We start from the raw sequence: 26,436 nt of genomic DNA on the forward strand, positions 1-26,436 counted from the left end.
TCCCGAGCTACATCCCACTTCTCCTGGTGTGTAATCTTCTTAATGTGCTATTGGCTTCAGTTTGTTAGTATTTTGTTGATGATTTTTGGCTCTATATGCATAAGGGATTTGATCTATAGTTTTCTTATGATGTCTTGGGGGTCAGAATAATACAGTCCTAATATAATGAACTAGAAAGGGTTTTTCCTCTACTACATTGCGGATGAGTTTAAGAAGGATTGGTATTAATTCTTCTTTAAATGTCTGATAAAGTTTACCAGTAAGCCATCTGTTCCTGGGCTTTTTTTTTATTAGAAATTTTTTGATTAATGATTTAATCTCTTTGCTCATTATCGGTCTTTTTATATTTTCTATTTGTTCTGTATGTTTTTAAGAATTTGTTCATTCATCCAGATTATCTAATTTATTAGCATAGAATCATTCATTGTATTTATTTTCTTAAATTAAAAAAATTTTTATGTTTATTCATTTTTGAGAGACAGATAGAGACAGAGCATGAGTGGGGAGACACAGAGAGAGAGGGAGAGGGAGACACAAAATCCAAAGCAAGCTCCAGGCTCTGAACTGTCAGCACAGAGCCCAACACAGGGGTTGAACTCACGAACTGTGAGAACATGACCTGAGCTAAAGTTGGATGCTTAACTGAATGAGCCACCCAGGCGCCCCTCATTGTGTTTATTTTCAATTCTTTTTATTTCTGTAAGTTCAGTAGTAATGTCCTCACTTTCATTCCTAATTTTGAGTCTTATCTCTTTATTTTTATTGGTCTAGCCGAAGGTTTGTCAATTTTGTTAAGGTATTCAAAGAGCCAACTTTTAGTGTCATTGATTTTCTACATTATTTTTCTGTTCTCTATTCATGAGGGAAATGGTTCCATAGTGTTTCTTGTAATATCTTTTTTTGGTTCTTGTATCAGGTAGTTCTGGGCTCATTAAATCAGTTAGGAGAGAGAGGCAAACCAAGAAATAGACTCTCAACTATAGAGAACAGACTGATGGTTACTAGAAGGGAGCTGGGTGTGGGGAATGGGCTAAATTGGTGGGGATTAAGGAGGGCACTTGTGATGAGCTCCAGATGATGTGATATATGGAAATGTTGAATCACTATATTGTAGACCTGAAACTAATATTACACAGTATGCTAACTAACTGGAATTTAAATTAAAAAATCCGTTAGGAAATGGTGCCCCTTTTATTTTTGATAAGAGTCTGTAATGTGGACGGTTGTATACCCGGTATATCTCAAAGCCTTTGGTATTCAGCTTAAGATCAGATCCATACATGCTCAGTTCAAGATAAAGTCTAGGAGTTCATGCACAAATCTATTGGGTTACTTTCCTGACTTCCTTCTCCTTATCCAGCTCCACAACACATTCAGTTTCTAGAGTTCACTTCTCTTGGTCACTTTGTAAAAACACTGGGTTTTAGTTATGTGTACCACTGCATATTTCCACACCTATGTCTGCTCCCATGGCCAAGGGAGAGAATGAGAAAAAAAATGCCAGAGCATTTCCCCCACTCTTTTACCAGTGGAGATGCCCTTTTTATTTCCTTGGACCAGAAACTGATAGCTTCTCTTGAAATTCTATTTGCCCCCAGTGTACAGTTCTTTTTTTCCCCCCGAGTTTTATTTATTTGAGTAATCTCTACACCCCATGTGGGGCTCTAACTCACAACCCAGAGATCAAGAGTTGAATGTTCTTCTGACTCAGCCAGCCAGGCACCTCGCCCCTCAGTGTGCAGTTCTAGGTTTCTGGCTAAATATCCAAGACAGGAGATACCAGAGGAAAAAAAAAGTAGAAAACTCATCTCTAGTTCAGTGGTACTTTGAGTTCTGATTTCTTCGGCTGCTCATTCATCTGTCCAAGGTTATTAGTTGCTTGAGTAAGCTTACATCACCTAGAATGGAACCAGACTCCTTTTCACTTATTTTAATTATTTTGTTTCTGATAATTCTTTACAGGGGTAGTGATGAAGAGGATGGCTGCAGGTTAGAGAGAAGCAGATGTGGGAAGGGGAAATAAAGAACATTTGCTCCCTTTCTTCCTATTCCAAATTCCACTGACTTTTATTCTACATTTAAAAGAGGCCCTTGCAAAGCCAGCATGTATATAAGACAATCTAATTTACGTTTTAGAAATATTTTTTTCTTTTGTTGTATTGAGAAGGTATAGCTAGGGGAAGGAAAACCAAGAGTGAAAGAAGGTGAGATCTTTCCTGGTTCTTGTTTGAAAGAGAAGTGACATTTGGGTATAAGATTATTTTGGTCTCTATTTTAACCCTATCATTCTGACCCTAAGAATGTTTGACTGTATTTAGTCAAAAACAAAGACATAAATAAATTTGCAATGTATTTTCTGAAGCAAACTCAAATAAGCCAAATTAATTACTTTATCATTTTTTTAAAATGGAGATGCTAAATGTGTCCTCTATTTACATTTCAACTTTATTATGCTGAAATTATTTCATAGACATAAATCTTTTCCTTATAAAGTATACAGGGAAGGTTTGTTTCTTCTTTTTAGGTTCTGATATCATTTTTTTTTTTTTTTAAAGTAGGCTTCATGCCCAGCACAGAGCCCAATGTGGGGCTTGAACTCATGCCTGTGAGATCATGACCTGAGTTGTGATCAAGAGTTGGGTGCTTAACTGACTGAGCCACCCAGGCACCCCTGATAGCAATTTTTTGAGAACCATTTTGTTAAGAATTAAGTTGGAGCAGAGGACTAGCTAATCTAATTATTTCCCTATGATTTTTAAAATTTGGTATGATTTATACTATTTGTTTTAGATAGTATAGTACTTAAATTATGGTGAAACTTGCCATTTTAACTACTTTAAAGGTACAACTTAGTGAAATTTAGTACATTAACAATGTTGTGGACCATTACAAATTATATCAGTTATTTTAGGGGCCTGGGTGGCTCAGTCAGCTCAGAGTCTGACTCTTGATTTTCGCTCAGGTCATGGTCTCACAGTGTGAGACCAAGCCCCCACATTGGGCTTCTTGCTGGACATGCAAACTGCTTGGGATTCCTTGTCTTCCTCTGCCTTTGCCCCTCTCTTGCTTTGTGCATGCACTGTCTCACTTTTTCTTTCTCTCACAAGAAAAAAAAAAGATATCAATTTTAGTAATAAACTTTCTCTACTCAATAATTTTTTACCAAATTAAATTGTTTAAGATTTACAGATCAAATTTTTCTTTTGTACAGATTAATCATTATTAGTTTAACTCTGTGTTTATTGTCAATATTATCTAGAGTGTAGTATTTTAAAATTAATAAAAGAGAGTTTATGGTTATTTTGTAAGTAACCCATGAAAAATTATGAGCCAGTTGCTCTGGATTGTTTTCACTTTTTCTATTTCTGGTATCTGGCCTATTACAGTGTTATATTAATTCTTTACTAGTGATGATTGAATGCAGAGACTACTAGAGTGGCCATGATCTTAAGGAAGCATATAGCAGATACTGGGGCTAAAATCGTAAGATTAAAATATCTTTGGGGCGCCTGGGTGGCTCAGTCGGTTGGGCGTCTGACTTCAACTCAGGTCACGATCTGGCGGTCCGTGAGTTCGAACCCCGCGTTGGGCTCTGGGCTGATGGCTCAGAGCCTGGAGCCTGCTTCCGATTCTGTGTCTCCCTCTCTCTCTGCCCCTCCCCTGTTCATGCTCTGTCTCTCTCTGTCTCAAAAATAAATAAACGTTACAAAAAAATTAAAAAAAAATCTTTGAAGTCAATGACATAGACTAAAACTCTAAGGGAAATGATGGCTTTAAAACATTTTGGTTTTGGTTTCAGCACCATGTTGGTAAGATATTATCAATCTTGGGGTTTATTTCCTGTGAAAACTAGCATTTTGTAGTTTTGGAGTCTAGCTGCAAATTGCAGTAGCTCTGGAGAATTTATAGTAGTTGGAGTAAAGATAACAGAAAGATTATCAAGTACTGAGGCTTAACTTTTATTGTTTTGTAAATTATTGCATACACAATTTTGTATTTTTAAAAAATGTTCTTTCTTTCTTTCTTTCTTTCTTTCTTTCTTTCTTTCTTTCTACTTATTTATTTTTTAAATTTACATCCAAGTTAGTTAGCATATTGCAACAGTGATTTCAGGAGTAGATTTCTTAATGTTCCTTACCCATTTAGCCCACCCCCCCACACCCCCTCCAGTAACCCTCTGTTTGTTCTCCATATTTAAGAGTCTCTTATGTTTTGTCCCCTCCCTGTTTTTATATTATTTATGCTTCTCTTCCCTTACGTTCATCTGTTTTGTCTCTTAAAATCCTCATATGAGTGAAGTCATATGATATTTGTCTTTCTCTGACTAATTTCACTTAGCATAATGCCCTCTAGTTTCATCTACGTAGTTGCAAATGACAAGATTTCATTCTTTTTGATTGCTGAGTAATACTCCAGTGTGTGTGTGTGTGTGTGTGTGTGTGTGTATGTACACATATATATACATATATGTATACGTATATATATGTATATATATATACATATACATATATATATATATATATATCATATCTTCTATATCCACTCCATCCATCAATATAAATATTGGGGTGCATGTGCCCCTTCAAAACAGCATTCCTGTATCCCTTAGATAAAGACCTAGTAGTGCAATTTCTGGTAGTTCTATTTTTAATTTTTTGAGGAACCTCCATACTGTTTTCTAGAGTGGCTGCACCAGTTTGCATTCCCACCAGCAGTACAAAAGAGATCCTCTTTCTCCACATCCCTGCCAAATTTGTTGTTGCCTGAGTTGTTAATGTAGCCATTCTGACAGATGTGAGGTGGTATCTCATTGTGATTTTGATTTGTATTTCTCTGATGATGAGTGATGTTGAGCATTGTTTCATGTGTCAGCTGGCCATCTGGATATCTTCTTTGGAGAAGTGCCTATTCATGTCTTTTGCCCATTTCTTCACTGGATTATTTGTTTTTTGGGTGTTGAGTTTGATAAGTTCTTTATAGATTTTTGGGTACTAACCCTTTATCTGATGTGTCATTTGAAATATCTTCTCCCATTCTGCCAGTTGCCTTTTAGTTTTGCTGATTGTTTCCTTTACTGTGAAGAAGCTTTTTATTTTGATGAGGTCTCAGTAGTTCATTTTTGCTTTTGTTTCCCTTGCCTCTGGAGACGTGTTGAGTAAGAAGTTGCTGTGGCCATGTATTTTAATATATATAAAACAATGGTGTACATATTTATTTTAATTAAAAAAAATAAGTTTTACAATGTATGTTTTTATTGCAGTGCATCTTCTTGGGAATCCTGAAGTAAAGTCTTATGTCATAACCCAAACACTGTATTTCAAGCCTCAATCCTAAAACAGAAAGGACAACATTATCTAATAATCTTGATATTTAATATTTATGTTTTATTCAGCCATAAAAACTGAGAACCAATGTTTATTTACTCATCCAACAAATAATTCTGATCATCTTTTGTTTGTAAAGATATCTGCTTAAAATAAGTTGAACAGGAGAGTGAATGAGACAGCATTCAAGATCCATGTTGTCATAACGCTCATATTTTGAAGGGAAGAAGACAGACAGTAAATAAAAGCTAACATTTTAGGTAATAGTAAATTCTATAAGAGAAATAAAACAATCATTTGATAATAGTGGCTGGAGAGGATATTCCCATTAGATTAGGTGTCTAGAGATGACATTTCTTGATATAGAGCTGAAACCTGGAAAGAATGCTGGGAAGAAGGAAAGCAACTTCAAAAGCTTTGAATTGGGAAGAGGTTTGGTGAACTTGAGGAATACAAAGAAGGCCAGCTTGTAGGGCTGGATCATAGAGAGAAATAGGAAGAGTGAGATGTGCTGAGGTAGGAGAAATAGACTGGTAGAGATCATAAGAGGCCATTTAGGCAAGAAAAAGATATTTGAGAATGGTTCTAAATGCAAAGGGAAGTCACTGGTGAGTTTCAAGGGACTTACCATTATCTGTTTTACATTGCAGAAAGATTGCTCTATAGGGAACAGAATTTAGGGGTTCTAGAGAAAAAAGAAAGGGCTACTGTAGTACTATCAGCAAAAGATGACAATGACATAAGCACAGGTGGTAATAGCAGAGCTGGAGAGAAGGGACAGATAAAGAGGGTCTTTTTGAGGAAAGTAAAGCTGGCCAGTTGAAGAAGTATGTGTTTAGGTGATCTAGAATGGATAAAGGATAGAAGGAAGTCAAGGATGTCTTAGAGGAATTTTGCTTGAACAAATGGTTGGAAGAGATGCCCCTAAATCTAGGCATCTCTTGATAAGTTTGTTGTGAAGGGGTCAGAAACAGGAAGTAATAATTGGAAGGTAATGTAAGTTCAAAGGAGGTGTTGTTGGTTGTTTTTTTTTTTTGAGGGCACAACAAAGACTAAGTACTTTATTTTATTTTATTTAAAAACTTTTTTTAACCTTTATTCATTTTTGAGACAGAGAGAGACAGAGCATGAATGGGGGAAGGTCAGAGAGAGGGAGACACAGAATCTGAAACAGACTTCAGGCTCTGAGCTGTCAGCACAGAGCCCGACGCGGGGCTCGAACTCACAGACCTCAAGATCGTGACCTGAGCCGAAGTCGGATGCCCAACCGACCGAGCCACCCAGGCGCCCCATTACTTTATTTTTTTAAATTTTATTTTTATTTTTATTTTTTAAAATTTACATCCAAATTACTTAGCATATAGTGCCACAATGATTTCAGGAGTAGATTCCGTAATGCCCCTTACCCATTTAGCCCATGCGCCCTCCCACAACCCCTCCAGTAACCCTCAGTTTGTTCTCCATATTTATGAGCCTCTTCTGTTTTGTCCCCCTCCCTGTTTTTATATTATTTTTGTTTCCCTTCCCTTATGTTCATCTGTTTTGTCTCTTAAAGTCCTCATATGAGTGAAGTCATATGATATTTGTCTTTCTGTGACTAATTTCACTTAGCATAATACCCTCCAGTTCTATCCACATAGTTGCAAATGGCAAGATTTCATTCTTTTTGATTGCTGAGTAATACTCCATTGTGTGTGTGTGTGTGTGTGTGTATATATATATATATATATACCACATCTTCTTTATCCATTCATCCATCGATGGACATTTGGGCTCTTTCCATACTTTGGCTATTATTGATAGTGCTGCTATAAACATGGGGGTGCATGTGTCCCTTCGAAACAGCACACCTGTATCCCTTGGATAAAGGCCTAGTAGTGCAATTGTTGGGTAGTAGGGTAGTTCCATTTTTAGTTTTTTGAGGACCCTTCAGACTGTTTTCCAGAGTGGCTGCACCAGCTTGTATTCCCGAGGAGGTGTTGTTTTTTAATGGTATATTTGTATGTTTGTTGGATTATCCAGTAGAGAGAGAGAGTCTAGTGACTTATGGAGAATCACAGGGTAATTGCCAGCTTGAATTTCTTGAATATGGGAAGAGGGGATGAAATCCAGAAAGTAAGGGGAGGGGCTGGCATTTTAAGCATTAGGGAACTTTTTTTTCCTCCATTGAATTAGAGGAAGGCAGAGAATGTGAGTGTAGATGTAGATAAGTTAATAAAGTTGGTGTTAGGAAGTTGAGGGAGTTCCCATCTGATTGCTACTGTTTTCTCAGGGAAGAATGAAATGAGTTCATGAGCTGTGGAGGGGAGGGGGGCTTGCAGAGAAAGAAGATCTGAAATTTGCCTCAAATGGGAAATGCAGTAGGATTCCTGGGCACTGATGAGTGCTCTTCATAAATTTAGAGAAAGACCCATCTGCATGACTGTTGATTTTCTCCAAGAACATTCAGCCACAGAGGTGCAAAGAAGGTGGACAAATTGAATTTACCCAGCATTGGGGTGTAATTAAATGGGAAAGAGGGAGAGGAACAAAAAAAGAGTTAAAGGCAAATTGATGGTCACAGTCATCCATGGAATGTAGCCTGGGAGAGGTAAGAAATGAGGATGTGAGATGATGGAAATGGAAAACCCTTTGCTTTTCTCCACTCAGTTGAACAACCGCTGGCACTGGAGATGGAAAAGGAGAACAGCCGGGAAGGGAGGCATGCCTAAAAGGTGGGAGCTTGACACTGAGATGTTTTTTGCTGTGGTATATTTATTAGTGATGTCAAGGTCAGAGTGACAGCACTGGACACGATGAATGGGTTTCAACAGAGGAAAACACTGGTGAGAAGATCTAAGAACTGAGAAGGTAAAGGATTAAGAAAGCCAGTGCTTTCCATAAAATGCCCCCCAGTGAAAAAATACTCTGGGCAGTTCTGTCCAAAACTGAAACAGTCACTCTGGCCACACAACCAAATGATCTCTTCTCCCCTTATTTACCCCAATGATTTTGATCATTGAACTCAATGTTGGCGGCTTTATCCGGGCTTGGAGCAGTGCTGGTTGAAGTGTGTGCACCTAGTGTGCTCAGAGCATGTTGCTTCCTTATAACCAGTCCCTCAAGTCAGAATTCCCAGGGAAAAGTTTACCAGGTATATCCCTCAAGACCTAACCACAACAGAGTTAATTTTAAAATTTCAAACCCCAGCACAAGATGTGCTGTATACAAATAAGGAATTGGGTGCCGATCTCCAGCTTTTCTCTAGGAGAATTACTTAAGTATTTAACTTAACACATTCTCATTTGAGTAACTGCCAGGCTACGGTAGGTTGTAGCAAGGGGTATTTATTACAGCATGCCTTGAATAGTACTGGAAAAGAAGGTTTGTCAGCATTACAGTATGTGAAGGTCAGTAAAGTTATCTGACATTTTTGAAAACTCTTGAGTTTCTTTGTTCTGTCTCCCAGTGTAATGCAGAAAAATAAAACAATATTAGAATCTGGGAAGTTAGAATATTATGTATTTAGTGACAGTTGTTGGAAAAATATAAATATTGTTCCCCTGTTTACCAGTAAGGGTACATCATTTCACAGTGCTTTATCCTAACAGGAAGGATTGCAGGCATGGAGGGAACAGCACATGTTTATGGCAGGCCCACCGTGGGCTGGGCATGAACAAAGCTAAAGACCCTGCCCCTGGGGCTGTACATTTTGGTGGGAGAAGGCAGACAATACAAAATACATATTCAGTATGTTACAGTGGGTAGTTGCTATGAGAAAAGGAAGGAGAGTAAGGAGAAAAGGTGTGAGGTGGGGAGGGGGTGGTGTCTTTTCCCTAGGGTCTTCTGGGTAGGCCCCTGATCAGGGGCATTTGAGAAGAGACGTGAAGGAAGTGAGAGAGAATACAGGCTCTAGACGGGACCTCAGGAGCTAGCATTTTCATGTCCACATCTACCAGCTTCTGCCTGGGCTTCTCGCCTTTCTTCAAATGTGCCCTGCTGTCCCACCTAGAACTTTTCAGCTTGGCTCCCAGAGCTCTGCCTGGCTCTTGCTGATCCTGCAGCAACTCCAAATCCTGTAGGGAGTCATTCCTGACTCTCTGTACCAGGAGTGAAATGGAATTCTCCCCACTTTGCCCCTCTTTTGTACCCTTATAGAGTTCTATTATGACACTTATAAAGTGCTATTAGCTTTTGTGTTTACGTACCTTTCCTCTAATGCTAGGCAGCAGGGCCCTTGAGAGTAGGCATTGCATCCTATTCATCCTCAGTGCTCATCATGGCGTCTGATGTACTACAGGTGCCACAATTGTGTGTGTTGGAAAAAATGATATTTAGAGAATACAAAGGAATGAGCTATCAAACCATGAAAAGACCCGGAAGAATCTTAAATGCATACTGCTTAGTGGAAGAAACCACTGCTGAAAATGCTGTCTGAAAATGCTACCTGCTATATGATTCCAGCTATATAGTACTTTGGAAAAGACAAACTACAGAGACAGTGAAAATCTCGGTGGTTGCTGGGGACTGGGTGCGGTCAGGGGAGCAAGGGGAGGAATGAATCAGTAGGTGAAGTACAGGAAACTTTTACAGTGGTGACTCTACTCTGTATGGTATTATAATGATGGGTACATGTCATTATTCATTTGTTAAAACCCACAGAACTATCCAACACCAAGAGTGAACACTAATGTAAATTATGGACTATAGTTAACAATAATAATAATAATAATAATGTATTAATATTGGTTCATCAGTTTTAACGAATCAACCCCATTAATGCAAGATGTTAAAAGTAAAGGAAGCTGTGTGGGGGGGGGTGGGTTGGGGAACGGGGAGTTGATATAAGGAAACTTATATATTATCTACTCAATTATTCTGTAAACCTAAAACTTCAAAAAGTTCGTACATTATTAAAAAATAACATTTGGCAGTGAAAGTAAGGATTGATGTACCATAGTAGATTGACTATTTTTTAAGGGTTCTTTTTAAAAAGGAATGCTTGCACCTGTGTTAGTTATAAGGGTATGAAATACTTGATGGAATTCACAAGAATCGACCTTCCTTCCTGACTCCTTTCTTACCCTATTATGTATAGTTGAAGGAGCCAGATGAGCAGAGTGTCAGTGTGCTGCATGGGCAACATTACATTCAGGCAGACATGGGCGTGAGTCTTGTCTAGCGGTGAGATCGTGCTAAGCCTCAGTGTCCCCACTGCATGAAGATCCCACTACTGACCTCAGAGTTTTGTGGTGAGGATTCACTGAGACACATGATTAAATGGAGCACAGAAATTGGGGTAAAGAAGATGACTACAACATGCCAGTTTGCTTTATTTTCCCTTTCAAGAGCGCATACAAGTAAAGCAAAAGTCTGAATAGGTGATGGGAGAAATTACGAAGAACACAAAAGACTGCTCACACGTTGGTCTAGCATCAAATTCAAGTTTTAACCTTAAATCTGAGGACTAGCCCTGGTTTCTGTTAGGTTCTGTTAGTTTCCTTTTGAACAGGCACCTACACTGCTCTTTGACACATTTTTTAATCTTTTTTAAAAATGTTTTTTATTTATTTCTGAGAGAAAGAGAGAGGTGGGGGGGAGCGACAGAGAGAGAGAGAGAGAGAGAGAGAGAGAGAGACATAGACTCCAAAGCAGGCTTCAGGCTCTGAGCTGTCAGCGCAGAGCCCAAAGTGGGGCTCGAACTCATGAACTGCGAGATCATGACCTGAGCTGAAGTCGGACACTCAACTGACTGAGCGCCCTGACACATTTTTATCTCTTTTGAAACAACTTCTACATAATGACAGGTGAAGTGACTTTTCTCATGTTGGGTTTTCTCAGGTAATAGGTGATGTCATATGTCAGAAGTGAGAAGGTGAGGAGGTAGAATCAGCCAGTTAAGAAATGTGGGGAAAGCTTGGAAGTGCCTCAGTAAGGAACAGGGCATTGATAACAATATATCATACTTCATAATTATTTGGCCACATGTCTCAGTTTCCTTACAGAGGGAAAATGACCACACCATGTGTTGCTTATCTTTGCATTTGTCGCTTCCATCAAGAGACAGTGTAATTTTGAGTAGTACATGCTCAATAAATATTTATTGAGTTGAGAATAGATGTAGCTCTTCAGGAAAAAGCAGTCCTTTTTATAAGAAAAAAAAGGAAGCTTATCAATTAGACTCTCATTTATCTATACATCAAAGACTGGGACATATTTAACTGGGACAAACACAGGACATATTTAACACATGTGCGTGCGCATGCACACACACACACACACACACACGGGAAAACAAAACATTAATCTGGGAACATACTTTCCACGTTTCTTTCTCAGCTTCTTAGTTTGGACAGCTGGGCCAAACATCTGTAGGTTTAAAAGCAGTTCAAAGCAGGGTACAAAGAAAAGAAATGCACTTAAAATATCTCAGCTTGACTCTCATCACTCTGTACAAGGTTCAAATGTGATTTGGACCCCAACACACCAAGCTAAGCTTTGTGTGAGGAAGTAAATGTCAGACTGAAATGGGAAACTGAAGGAGGTCATTCTCTCATTGTTGAGCTTCTCCTTCTTGTCAAACCACTGGGCTGTACGTTGTCGCTCTTGTTTGTCACTGATAGCCTATCACAAAGCCCCTTCTGTTAGGATGCTGTACCTGAAACTCCCACTAGCCAGCAGAGCATAAACACCAAGGTGGAGCCACCTTCCCCAAACCTCTCTCACACAATAGCTACTGCTGTCACAGCAGGACAATTGAGTGGATCTTATGGTGGTATATTTTTTCCCATCATATGCATGACAGAAAGTCTAATGGACCTCGTTCATTTCTTGAGTAGCTTTTAAGTCCCTATAAAATGGCCTGTTATCGGTTCTATCAGTGTTCCCAAGATGTCTACCTGGATGTTAGGGAGCCCTGACAGTAGCTGTATTTTCAGTCCTCCAGTCAGCAAGGAGAAGACAGTAATTAGCTGAAAAGTTAGAGAGGAAGACTATTTGTACCCCAGAAGGAACAGCTAAATACTGATGGCACGGTGTGAAATAAAATTCACAGCCTTTAAAGTGGAAGGATTAAATGGGCTATATTAATTTATACGAGGATTAACACAAAATTTCGATCACTGCCCTTAATAATAAAAATGTTAAAACTTGATATGACTTTATAGCCAATCTTGGGATATGTTCTTCTCTACTTACACCTTGGTATTGTACTGGGAACAAATATTAAAAAAATGGAGAAGAGCAGTAAAATAACATCAGAAAGACACTGTTTTTAAAATTACCACTCAGAATACCTCTGTCAATTTTCTAAGACTTAAATTTTGGCATAAATGGAAAAGACTTTTTGCATGCAGAAGGAAAAAAAGCGTATCTGATGCTGATATTGCCGTCTATCTAGTAGGGGTTTCTGTGGAATTTAAACTATTTTTGGCTTCTAGTAATACGTTGGCTCCTTGAAATATTTCCTGAAATTCCTAACTGCTCCCCGACTCCCAGATGGTAAATACTACCTGGGGCTCCTTACTAAGTATGAGGGCTTACGACTTCCTGTTCAAATTGCTGGAGTTAATTCTCAGTTCACATAAGTAATTGCTCAAACTAACTTCTATGAGTCTGGGCAATTAATCTTGGGCAGTCTGTGGTGCTCAGTCGTCTTGAGGGGGATGTGTTTAAGTTGGATGGGGTCACATAGTCCAAGGCACTGCAGTAGTGTGCATCTGACCAAGGATTCATTTGTGTTGAAGGCATCTTCTCATTCCCCGATATAGGTTGCTAATCACTTAGATGTCCCTTGTTTCTCATCTCAAGGCCCCTGTCAATTTGTGCGACACTCCCCATTACTTTCCAGTATGTTTTGCCAGGTGCAAATACTTCTGGTACTTTTAAACTGCATGAGAGTGCAAATCTATGAAGCTGTTTGTGGCCTCTCTTCTTAAATGATTTGTGCAGCATTTATTCTCTGTCTTCACAGGGATCTGCCCAGGCACAGAGTTCAGGGTGCTTCTCACCACCACCCATGGACCACTGCCTTCATAATCTTGTCTCTCTCTCTCTCTCTCTCTCAAATTGAAGTATAGTTCACACATGATGTTACATTAATTTCAGGTGTACAGCCTAGTGATTGATTCAACAAGTCTGTATGTTATGCTATGCTTACCACAAGGGTAGAAACCACCTGTCACCATACAGTGCTATTACAATACCATTGACTGTATTCCCTATGCACTCATAACCTTCTCCTATGTTTCATCCTCTTGTGAGGAATCTTTTTAAAGTCTTGGGAGACAGTCCTTCCTGTTTTGTCTTGGAGGCATCTTAGCATTGTCTCCAGGGATTAGATTTTAGGAAATCAAAGTAAGATTTATTAGTAACAATTTTTTCGTCACGACCTAATCTCTCTTCGGGAATAGCAGAGAACTGAGAGCAGACCATCTGCCTTGACGGGGAAAGGGAACAAGAGAAACAAGTAAGTGGGGCCAAAAGTCATTTATAGCTGGAAAATATTATTATGCCAGTAGTGCTACATTGCTTTTTACTCAGAATAATGATCATCCATATAGTGTATAATCTGTATAATGTTCATGGCCCAATTTTGTCTATTTCCTCACACAAAATCTAGGAATTCAAGAGGACAAACTCATATATCCCTATCAGACTTTATTTTCCCTGATGCCAGGAACAACTTGAATCATTCTATAATGGTGATGGGCACGTGGAAAATGCCTCTGTTGTATAGCTGGAGATGATGCTGAAATATTATTTCTTAGATTTATAAGCGGAAATTATGATTAGACATCTGTGGCACCAGGCTGCATGATTGTGTATAAAGAACAATTCACCAATGTTGTATGACTTCAGGTAATGAGCCAAGGAACCATCGAGGCACATAGCATAGAACTGTAAGTTGAGCTTTGACTAGAACTGTGTTTCTCAGTGTGGTCTCCAGGCCAACATTATGAGGAACTTACTAGAAATGCAAGTATCCCAGATACGCTGAATTTATAACTCTGAGAATAGGGTCTCTATTTCTGTGTTTTAACAAGCCCCCTTTGTAATTCTGTTGCAAGTCAGAGTTTGAGAGCCCCTAGACCAGAGGATGGTTAGCTTGAATCAAATGAGTGATCTTAGGTATGTAGCTTCACTCTCGGCTCTCAGTTTTCTCCTTTAGAATTAAGAATTATTCCATACTTGATCTGGTGGGAAGAGCATCCTTTGTCTTACTCTGCTTAGAACAAGGTACAAACATAGGCCCCGGCTAGTTTTGCTCAGTTTATTGGTTGTAACATATGTCCTTGATCTTATCATTTGCCTGAGAAGAATGGGAGCATGTCTCCGTGTAGTGCACATTCCCTAGGAGGCAAAATGCAAGATGGATAGGGGTGCAGTTTCTCTGGGAAGCAGCCTGGTGTCAAACCACCAGCTCTATCTCTTACTGGGTGATGTTCATGAAGTTTTCACCTTCTCATTTTCCTCAACTGTAAAATTAAAATCATGCTGTAATCCTCCCTAACTCAGAGAGGTAGAATGGGATGATGTCATGTGAGAATGAGGCTGTACAGCAGGTTAGGTGCTTACAGGAAGACCTAGCACTGGTTGGTGCCAAATAGATGTTAGCAAATGCTGGGTTGAGTGCAGGCCGGGCTCTGCTATAAGGTCTAGAGTTGGGACAGACACCATCTCCCCACTGAAGGAGCTAGTAAGAAGAACCAGACATGCAAACTTATAATCCCCAAAGGTATTAGACTCTAGAGTGGCACCTGGGAAAAACCAGGACATCAAAATGGGACAAGGGGTCTTGAAAGGACAGTTCAAGTACGTTGAGAAGATCCATCACCATGACGGATGGACAGTCAACTGAGTGATCTTGATATAATTGTAATGAAAACACCAATAACTAATACCAGTTGACAGTATTTACCAGGCCCTGTTCATGATCTCAGTCAGTCTTTGCAGAAGCATATGAGACAGGTATTTGCATTATCATCATTTTACAAACTAAGAAATTGGGACTTAATGAAGCAAGGAAACCTGACTACAAAGGTGGGGGTTCTGACTCTGAGATCCAGATTTCTCAGGATTTACTTATTATTTAAATAAAACTCATGTAAAATGTTTTCAACTCTTCTAACAATTTAATTCTTTATGTTTCACAAGTTTTAAATAAGAGATAACAATTCTAAAGCAATGCAATGATTTACCCTAGGACATGCCCCCCGATTCCTCCCCTTGCAATAGAAAGAGGGCTGCAGTTGAAGACTCTGGCTTTTCTTTGATCTCCCTTCCATCGCTGCTTCACTGAACTAACCAAACTGCCGTCTTCTTATTTATAACAAAAGAAAAGAAAAATCAGAAGGTGATACAGAAAGAGCACTGTTTTGAACGAAGTACTTTATAAAGGGGGGGGGGGGAATACTTCAGAACTGGCACAGAGTGACATCTAAGGTTGTGTGGAGGTGCTGAGCTGCCCAAATCCCGGCAAGCCAGAGAACGCCCTCCTCTGAGAGTTGGTATTCTTCATCCCTTTTTAAAATATGTTTTAAATTTTTTAATGTTTATTTTTGAGAGAGAAAGAGAAAGAGAGAGTGAGACAGAGCATGCGTGGGGAGGAGCGCGCACACACACACACACACACAGAATCCCAAGCAGGCTCCAGGCTCTGAGCTGTCAGCACAGAGCCCTACGCAGGACTCCAGCTCACAAACTATGAGATCATGACCTGAGCCAAAGTCAGATGCTTAACCGACTGAGCCACCCAGGCACTCATCTTCACCCCTTTTCTTGTACGACTTTAACTCAGTTATTCAAAACTTTTCCTTGCTAATTCTGCTGCAGTTCAGACAGCTTCTCAATCTGATTCAGAGTCCCAGTTTATTGAGAAAAGTGTAAAGAATCAATTATTCATCACTGTATAATAAAGAATCAATTTAGGGGCGCCTGAGTGGCTCAGTCAGGTAAGCGTCCAACTTTGGCTCAGGGCATGATCTCACGGTTCGTGGGTTCGAGCCTCGCATCAGGCTGTGTACTGACAGCTCAGAGCCTTGAGCCTGCTTCCGATTCTGTGTCTCCCTCTCTCCCTGCCCCTCCCCCACTCACACTCTGTCGGTCTCTCTCTCTCTCTAAAAAATAAATAAACATTAAATTTTTTTTAAGTCAATTTACTACACCAATAGTTTTAGCTAAATAATTCCATATGTACAGGAAATATACTTTTAAAAGATAAAATTAGAAAAAATAGATCATCTTGTCAGAAAGGAAAAAAAAAGCTTTATTTGACATATCTTTTAGATGAAACGATCTTTTACCAGACTTTCATTAAAGCCTTTAGTGGAGAACATACAAGGCAAAAGAATCAGTCAAGGTTTATAGCTCCTAGTGATGTATTGAAATGTATTAGAAAGTAGATGCCGCCCTTTACAAGGGAAGACTAATGCTGATTGGCTTCCCTGTTGTGCCCCCAGCTGAGAAATAGATAAACACTTTGTATATTTTCCCTTGGTTTTGAGACTGATACAATACATAGGTGAGTGAAGTCAACAACATTTAAATTGTTAAAAGATTTTTTTCTGAGTCTTCTGGGAATGGTAAAACAGGATACAGTCTTTTATTCCCATTTCCCTTCATGAAATGTACTCTCTTCTTTTTGGAACACACGATAGTTGCTGTGCATACAGATAGGTCCTAACAATGCTTCTCTGACATTTAAGCATTTCACCTTCTTTGCAGTACAGCCTGTTTGTCCTTTTAAACTTGGCCACTGGGCCAAATGCAAAGGAACCACTGTGTGACTTTTTGCTTATCTTCTGTACCCAAGCCTGCAAAGTTAGTGCTTGAGTGTGTCAGGTATCACCTGGGGACTTAAGGACGAGGCTTTTTACAGTTAACCCAATCCCATGACCTGTACCACACTGCCTTTGATTTGAAGGCAGTTTAGTTAACTACCAAGACTGCCTACTACATTAATCGGAATCAGGTTCATTTGAGATGTGGGCACACAATAATTCCTGGTTTTCTGCATAATGGCTCTGGGCATACTCAATTACATGCTGGAGTGTCTGCCAGTGGGAAACAGCAATGTTTTTCTTCTTGTACGTGCTGCTCCATTCACAGGGTTTTTTTTTTTATTTTTAACTTTTTATTGGAAATAATTTCAAAATTTTAGAAAAGTTGTAAGAAGCAGTATAGATCAAATAACATCCTGATATTCATTACCTAGATTCACTTATTATCTCTCTCTTACTTCATTTGATTTATCATTGGCTCAAATTCTCTCTCTCTCTCTCTCTCTCTCTCTTCATGCATATATTTTGAATCACATCAGGGTAAGCTACATATATCATGGTCCTTTACCCCTTAATACTTCTGTGAATATTTCTCAGTAGGATATTCTCTTGTATAGCTACAGTTCAGTTAACAATTTTAGTAAATTAAGATTGATAGAATACCTTTGTTAACTCTATTATCCTTATAATTTCAATTTTAGGAGCTGGATCCAATACCTTTTCCCACTCTAGGTAAGGGTCCACTCTGGACTGTGGTACTGTATTTAGTTGTCATGTCTTTGTAGTCTTTTTAAATCTAGAACATTTCCATAATCTTTCTTTGTCTTTTGTGCCACTGACAGTTTTGAAGACTACAGTCTCCCATCCGTTTTTATTTCAGAACGTTTGTTCCTCATTTAGCATATATCTGATACCAACTGATGCTTATATTCTCATTATGTATTTTTGTTTGGAATATTACATAGGTGATATTATGGCTTTCTCAGGATATCTCATCCAAATTCACACAATGTCTATGTATGTCTCATTGACGGTGTTTAGATCACCCAATCAATATACTGTTTGATTTCTCCATGTATAAATATCAGTTTTCTTTTGTAACTAATAATCAATCTATGTAAAGACGTTTTAAGAGCAGGCAAATGTGCTCTTCACCAAAACTTTTCCCCAGATATATTCTCCATTAGCGATTCATGTCTGATCCAGTCTTTACTCTGATGATTACAAATGCTGACTTTCCAACTCTTGTACTGTCTCCTCATTTGCCAGTTGGCACTTAACATTTTAATATAATCTACAGTACTCCCTTTTCTTCTATTTATTTATCTACTTCTTATTGATATGAACTCATGAACTCCAATTTTTTTGGAATTGTTCATCATGCTAGTTAGTATACTTAATTATTTTGTGCTCAAGTTGTCTTTGATGTGACTAGTAGAATACCTTCAACCTTTCTCCTGAGTCTTGTAACATGCTTTATTTATTTATTTATTTATTTATTTAGAACAGCCTCACTGCTGGTCTAATAAGATATTCTAGGCTTATCTTACATACCTCCTATCCCATTTCTGGACCCAGACATTTCTCCAAGGAGTCCTGATTCCTTTTAGTGGGAAACAGTATTAGACACCAAGATCTGGATACTAGGTATACGAAGAGGGCCATTTTAAAGACTCATAAGGTGGATGATATCTTAAGGTTTCATTTAATTGAGCTATGGTATCATTAAATCATTTCAACTTGATTATTCTAAATGTTCAGAAGAGACTTAAAGCTTAGATTTTAAAATACTGAAGTGGAAATAAATGTATAGCTAATTTACAATGCTTTTTGATTATTTTGTTTAACACTTTATAAAGCAGTGTAAGAGAAAGAGTTCAGCAGTAACACCCCAGATTTGATTGATTGTAATGTTATAGCCAGGGGAGCTCAGTTTTCAGGTGGTATTGCACAATTATCAATTTGTTTGTGGTAGTGTCCATTCACGTCTAGCACACAGAAAACATGATCATCTTCAGAAGGAAAGGTATCCACAAGAGCGTGCCCTGCATGGCTCACAGGAGTGGCATATCAACAGCACAGGACTCTTATAGCCCGTCCTACAGTGTTGGAAATGCACACAGGCAAACAGGATTCTTTCAGGGTTATTTCACCAACTCCTTGGTCTGATTTGACTTTCAAATACACACTGCCTTTTTTTTCTGGCCAAAGGTCTTAATTTGATTCTCAAAAAAAGTCTTCCTCAGTAGTAGATTTCCTTCTCCAGAGAGACATTTCAGTAGCTTCCTAGAAGAATTTGGCTTATTTTCAGTTTGAATGTTTTATTAAAGAGAATGATAAATAAAGGGGCTTTCTACCTCAGGTAATAAACCAGAGTTCTCATATCTGCATTATGACAATGTCTTGCCTTGTATTAATACTGCTGATCATTTAAGTAAATTCATACTAATTTACATTACAAGAAAATTATAAATGCTGCCTTGGGTAAACCAAGATAGATACTGGTTTAAATATGAAGTGTTATGTTATGAATACTATAACATGGATAGAGTACAAAGAGCAAGAAACAATTTGCTGTGCAACATAATACAAAATTAATGATTTAAACTACAACACCTCAAATATGAATACATACAAAACCACAATTGATATACACACCCATAATGTCTCAGAAAAAAGAATTATTTAGCCTTTTACCATGTGGAAAATTTTCCTTCAATAAATAATTGAGCTCTCCAATGGGCTGTAAGTTGCTGGAAAAAAAAATCAGGACACATAATATGCTATATCATGAAAGGAGTCTAGAAAATGAGGTGATGTGTGCTTGAGCTTCTTAATCCTACTGGGATTGATTTGGGGAACCATCTCACAATAGCCTAAGAAATCAAGGATTATCTCAACTAAAACTGTAAAGTTGTATTAAATATGAATGAGAAATACGTATCTGAGAAATAACTCAGAATTGTGTAAGTTTTACAAGAAACATGATTTAAATATCAAAGATTTTGAGTCTCAAAATCTCAATAAATCCCCTGTAATGACTTTGATGTATTTAAAAAATAAACTGATATTAGAAGCTTTTAGGATTCTTGTTTACTGAATGTTTTTTTAATCACTACTCATTTAGCATTTTAAAATAAAATTTTTGCCATAGGAGTAGGTTTTTTTTGTTTGTTTGTTTTTTTGTTTTGGTTATTGTTCAATAACAATTTAAGTTTTACTTCAGTGATGATCTTTTCCCCTACACACATTATGACTGATAAGACATATGAGACAGCTATCACAGATTATGGCATTTTCCAAAGATGGCTATAAAATGTCATCCATTCAACTGCTATTTCACTATCAAGAGGTGGTATCTATTTCTCCATCTTCTTAAATCCAGGCAGTCTTCACGGCTTCTTTGGCCACTAGAACATGGTAAAATGATTCAGTTAGAGTTCCTGTTGGAGCCCTTAACTGGCCTGGCAGTTCTTGCTTTCTGCACCTTAGAAACCATCCATCATGTAAGAAGTGTAACTATCCTGAGACACCATGCTATGGAAACCCACATCTCATGGAGCAGCCCTGAAGGATGAGAACTGATGGAGAGAGAGACAGAGAGACAGAGAGAGAGAGAGAGAGCTAGAGAGAGAGAGAGAGAGAGAAGAAAGAAGGAAGGAAAAAAAGAAAGAGTTTCTGCAAGCTACCAAAAATATAAATAAAGAAGTTATCCTCAAAGAGATCCTCCAGCCCCAGCCACAATAGCCATAGCTGAAGCCATGTGAATCGCAGATAAACTACCTTGCCTTTTCCAGATTTCTTTTTTTTTTTTAATTTGAGCCTAAATCAAGAGTCAGACACTCAACCGACTGAGCCACCCAGGTGCCCCCTAAATTTCTGACCTATGAAATTGTGAGAAAAACATAAACATTATTTTAAATGACTAAGTTTTCAGCTAACTTCTTAAGTAATAATAGATAAACAAAACATAGATACTGAACAAATTTAAACTTAATAAGGAGCCTCAAAACTGTAAAGTTTGTTTTGCCTTTTCCCTGATGTCATGGTGCAAGGCAATGTGCTGGGTGCTGGTGATAAAAATTGAAAAGATAAATGTTACCTGGCCTTTGCTATCCAGTAAGAGATACACATAAACAATTATCTACAATAAATGTGACAAATGTAATAATAAAGTGATATGAGAATATAGAAGGAATAATTAATTATTCTTCCATCAGAAATCAAGCATTACGATGGCAGGGAATTTTTATCTGCTTGGTTCAGATGAAATACAAAGGTATCTGGTACATAATAGATATTCAAAAATATATGTTGAGTAAATAAATGGCTGAACTAAAGAAGGAGGCGATGGGCATGTGAATGGTAAGGTTTAGAAATGACCCCTGAAACAATGGAGAAAAAAGATAATATTTTAGCCGTATCTTGAAGAACACCTAGAATTTTGTTAGGAGGAGTAGCAGAAGACTGTAGATAGAATAAGGGCTGGTAACTAGAATAGTCTACCATATACCATCATATGCCACCACGTAGCTGGCAACTTAAGCTGTGGGAGTAGTGAGAATGGTCTGGTATTCATAAGTCAGGCCTTAATTTGAAAAATCTTGGCATCTCACCCAAAATTACCTTAAGAGATTAGTCTAATCTTAAGAAATATTGGGGTGAGATTAATTCCCAGACTGAGGTAATCCTCTAACACATCCAGAATCCGATATGTCTCTCAGACCCAAGAGTAGTAGATCAGAATTGGTTCTTTGAAGCAACTGGCCACATTTCATTGAAATTTAAGGGGCGCCTGGGTGGCGCAGTCGGTTAAGCGTCCGACTTCAGCCAGGTCACGATCTCGCGGTCCGTGAATTTGAGCCCCGCGTCAGGCTCTGGGCTGATGGCTCGGAGCCTGGAGCCTGTTTCCGATTCTGTGTCTCCCTCTCTCTCTGCCCCTCCCCCGTTCATGCTCTGTCTCTCTCTGTCCCAAAAATAAATAAACGTTGAAAAAAAAAAAAAGAAATTTAAGGTCCTTGGACTTGTTTTATGATCAGCATAGTCGTTAGGCTGGGAATAAGTAGAAACTTCACCCTGCTTATCAACTTCCATTGAGATACAAGGTAGTGTAATACTTACATTTCATTTTGTATTTGAGAAGGTCAGGAAGACCATTAGTCTTAATGACTAGAAATTCTTAGTCTGCATTAATTGGCTATAATTTGTAGAAGTTGGAACTCTTCTATCTGTCCTCATGCATTAATTCACTGATTTACTTACTCATATTTGCCATGCAATATCTGAAAACATGGCAAAGTATTGTCAGTTCTTTAGGTAAAGGTTTCAATCTGTATTAAAATAATAATAATAATAATAATAATAATATAGCAAATTAAGTTATTCAACCCATTAAAGATCTCTTGATCTTTTAATGGATCTTAGACAAGCTTATCCTTCATTACATTCTTGAGAACATACTACATGCCATATTTAAGTGCTTTGGAAGAGCAAGTACTGAGGAAGTGGAAGAAAAAAAGTGAAAAACATAGATTCTGTATACAGCCAGTTTAAAGGAAAATAGTAGACTCAGTTTAAGCCCAAATAAATACATGTAATCACAAATGAAATAAATAAATACATTTTGATGACCTACAAGCGACTTACAATGACTTACAAATGACTATCTTGGTTTAATAACTTAACCAAGATAGTGTTGACTTTTAGCTATTTCTGTGTTACTCATAGAATTGTCTTAGGAGGGAAGAGTGACTTCTGAGATTGTGATGACCGTTTACCTGGAAATAGTGAATTGACTATCTACTTCTGCCACTTTATAGGAAGTGGGTAAGGCCCAAAAGGGACACACCAGTCCAGAAGCAAAGATATTTCCAAATAAAACCCAAGGACAAGGTTGGCCAATTAATACCAAATGTTAAGAGGAAATTAATAAACATTTAATAAGATAGTTATTGCAAATTTTTGTTCAAGCTTCACTGTTGAAAGAGTATGCTTCTCCTATTAAAAAAAATTCTGGCAAGCTGTCTTTGCTATCAATTGTCTCTTTCTGACAGTAGTCATATTCTCTCCTCTTCTTTACTTAAAAGCACTGAAGACCCAGGTACATTGAATTGTAGTTTTCTTATGGGCCAAGATTTAGTAAAAATTGATGGTACTTAAGCCCTAATAATGAAACATTCTTAAGTATTGTTGCTAAAACGTCCTTCAAGCAAGACGTGGAAGGCAATACACACATGATGTCAGATCATAGCAGATAATCACTAACATTAAATTTTATATCACTCCTATGAATGGCTATTATAGTCAGCAGGTGACTTTGTTCAATTCTTAAACGGGTCTAGACTATAGAGCCAACTGCCTTATGAAAGTGATAGCTGTTTAGGGTGGTTACTCATTCATTGATTTTTGGTATGAGTCCCACTACTGTTAAGCAACAGGTGTTGGTTCATAATCTCTGCACAAGAGTAAACATTCTAATTTGGTTTTATCACAGTCAGTGGGTTCTGTGGTTGGGTAAAACTTTATAATATTCATCATACTAACTGGAAGGCATTGGAGCATTTCTGAATATATTTTTTCCAATCAGAATAGCTAACATTTCTTGTGTACATATTATTTGCCACGATAGTAGGCATTTATAAATGGTATCTGATTTAATCTTTATAGCAACCTGTAAACATTATTGTCCTCTCTGTTTTGTAGCAGAGAAACTGAGGCAGAGTCATACAACTATTAACTAGATGAGCAGAATTTCAAAGTCAGGTTTGACTCCAGAGTACCTGTTCTTTTAACCACTGCGGTGACAGCAACCAATGGACAAACATCAGTGTGGTGTTTGTTGTGACATGAGAGCTACATATGATAGGATGCTTCTGGTTGGATATTGGATTTTTGTGATACAATTAATACAAGTTGAATGGATAGGGGGAAAAAATGAGAGTTCCTAGTTGTAATTTGAAATCTTACAACTACAAACAAGCTAACCTTGATAGACCTGCAAGCACATGTTGGGTTCACCTATTCTAATCACATTTACAATTGTTGCAAATAATGGAATGCCAAAAACCCACCTAATATTAATACTAATATTAATACTAGTACTAAATGCTAGTACTAAATAACTAGTACTAAATGCTAGTACTAAATAACTAATGAAGTTAGTTTTTTTCCTGCCCAGGCAAGAGTATAAAAAATATGAATCAGAATTTTGCCTTTCAATGAACAGTATTAGTCCGAAGAAGAACATGTTCCAAAAAAGAAAAACAGCAGCACAATTCGAATATCTGAAAAAGATTATCTGGTAAATGGGAAATTTAAAGGGAAATAATCTTAACATAAAGGTCCACTGTAAAGACATTTAGGAAGCTGGTTATAAAATTAAAAGCATTATAAACATGAATTAAATATTTCCCAACACCAGCTACATAAGTATAAATGCATGTATGATCTGATTTATTATAAAAGCTTACACAGTATGACACCAATAAAACAATTCTATATCAAAAGGGACAAACCCTAGTACTTCCCCCATATGGCATGTGTTACAGGCAGTTTCATGCACCTGTTGTGGGTGTGTTTTGCAGCGCTTAAAAAAAAATAATAATGTATTGAAAAGCCAGTATGGATACAAATTATCTAGAACTTAAAATCTCTTTGCATACATATGTCTGGTATAAATCAAGATAACGTAAACCAAAACCAGAATGCTAAACAAAAGGCAAAAAAGGGTATAACTTTTGAAAGAATTGGAGGAGCAGTTCTATTAGTATCATATAGAAATTTATGATTTTATGTATGCAAATATGAGACATTAACAGATGATGAAAAATTTTGATAATACTCGATAGTTCCATTTGCCCTTCATGGGAAACACAAATGCTTGGATTTAGATTAAAATGTGTAACAATAAGCCTTTGCAATACATTCAGGAAATTAACATATTTTTATATGTAAAAAACTAATATATCAAAACGTCATTAAACTAAGCACACTGCCAACAATGACCAGTACTACTCCACAATAAATTCTACTGCCATTTCTGACATGACCTAGACCAGAAATTCAACTTCTCAAATGTTCGTTTTAGTCATAAGAAGGTGGAATAAAATTGCTTATTTCTCTACTGGAGATGTTAAAGATAATTTATTACCATTTTTCTAAAATGTTATGAATGTCCGGTTTTTAACAGAATTTGAAGACTGATTAATTTATAAATATAAATAATAAAAATGTACTATTTTTTCTCTAGGTTCAGATTTGAAGAGTCTCTTTGAAAGTGGGAGAGGACAGATCTTACACAGACTTTTCAGCTATGGGAGAATTATTTGAAACGCTAACCCTCCTCCCCAAAATAAAACTCTTGTCATTTTTTCTCCCACTCTCTTGCTCTTTGGGGACTGTTTCTCTTTTAATTTATTGCTCTGTGTTCTAAAAAGTGGAGAGAGATTACAAACACGTTTAAAAAATGTATTAAATATAACTTATGGTAAATTAGTAATACCTCTTGAAGAACCCTGCTAAGATCTCTCCCATGGTGCTTCCTTTGGGGGAAGATAACTCAATTCTGGTGATTTAAAGGTTCTGTCTAGTTCTTTTAAACATTCCTTTGATGTTGTATTGCTCTGCTTGTAATAGACTGTTATTGCCCTATATTGAGTTTACAGAGTGAAGGTAAATCTTTGGTGATGTGATTGTACCACCCCAAACTCAATATTGTTCACAGGGCCTTTATAACTCTCAGCTACACTGCGGCAGAACAGCACACATTTTCATTTTTACCTTTTTAGACTTACTCTTTGTTCTGAAGCTGAAACTATGAATGCTCACATACACTCCATGGTGCTTGCTCTGTGAAGTGGTAACTCATAAGCAGAAAGAAACCTTGTCAGGTGGGTTTTTTTTTTCTTTTTCTGAAATTGTCCATTTTATTGTTGATCTTTTTCATTACATTCCATTAGGTACTCTACTATGTTATTGAAAAACACCACTACTGGGAACAGCTCAGTTAGAATATCTATCAAAGTTTCTAGTTTGAAATGTTTTCTAAGGATATAGAACGGCCCTATGAAAGGAGATTCCCCTGAGGAGCCCTAGTGTACCTTGAAATGGATGAACATGATTTCCCCTGGTGGCAGATGTCACACATAAGACTTACATGATCAGAGGTATTAACGTAGACAATTCAATATTAACATTTGCCTGTTTGAATGAAAGTAGAAACTTTCTTTATATAGTGACTTGTGTTACTTTTTGCTTCTTTTGTGACGTTTCTTGCAAAAAAGAGAGCTAATATATTTCACTGGTACAGCATTCAGCTTTGTTTAAAACTGCTTGGAGAGCAAGACAACACTAAG

At 37.6% G+C, this 26,436-nt stretch overlaps 1 long non-coding RNA gene across 2 annotated transcripts in view; it reads left to right on the forward strand.

Annotated features, from left to right (window-relative positions):
* The window catches only part of LOC122478650, a 65,220-nt gene extending 39,760 nt beyond the window's left edge, over positions 1-25,460 (forward strand). The window contains exon 4 of one of the 2 annotated variants that reach the window (XR_006296143.1): positions 25,332-25,460. This is a non-coding gene — a long non-coding RNA (uncharacterized LOC122478650). Of the gene's footprint in view, positions 1-7,973; positions 8,041-25,331 lie in introns of those variants that run through there. The other variant, XR_006296144.1, reaches the window with a different exon arrangement.
* Positions 25,461-26,436: the final 976 nt, after the last annotated feature.

This window comes from Prionailurus bengalensis, chromosome B1 (assembly GCF_016509475.1).
Source record: "Prionailurus bengalensis isolate Pbe53 chromosome B1, Fcat_Pben_1.1_paternal_pri, whole genome shotgun sequence".
Taxonomy (NCBI): domain Eukaryota; kingdom Metazoa; phylum Chordata; class Mammalia; order Carnivora; family Felidae; genus Prionailurus; species Prionailurus bengalensis.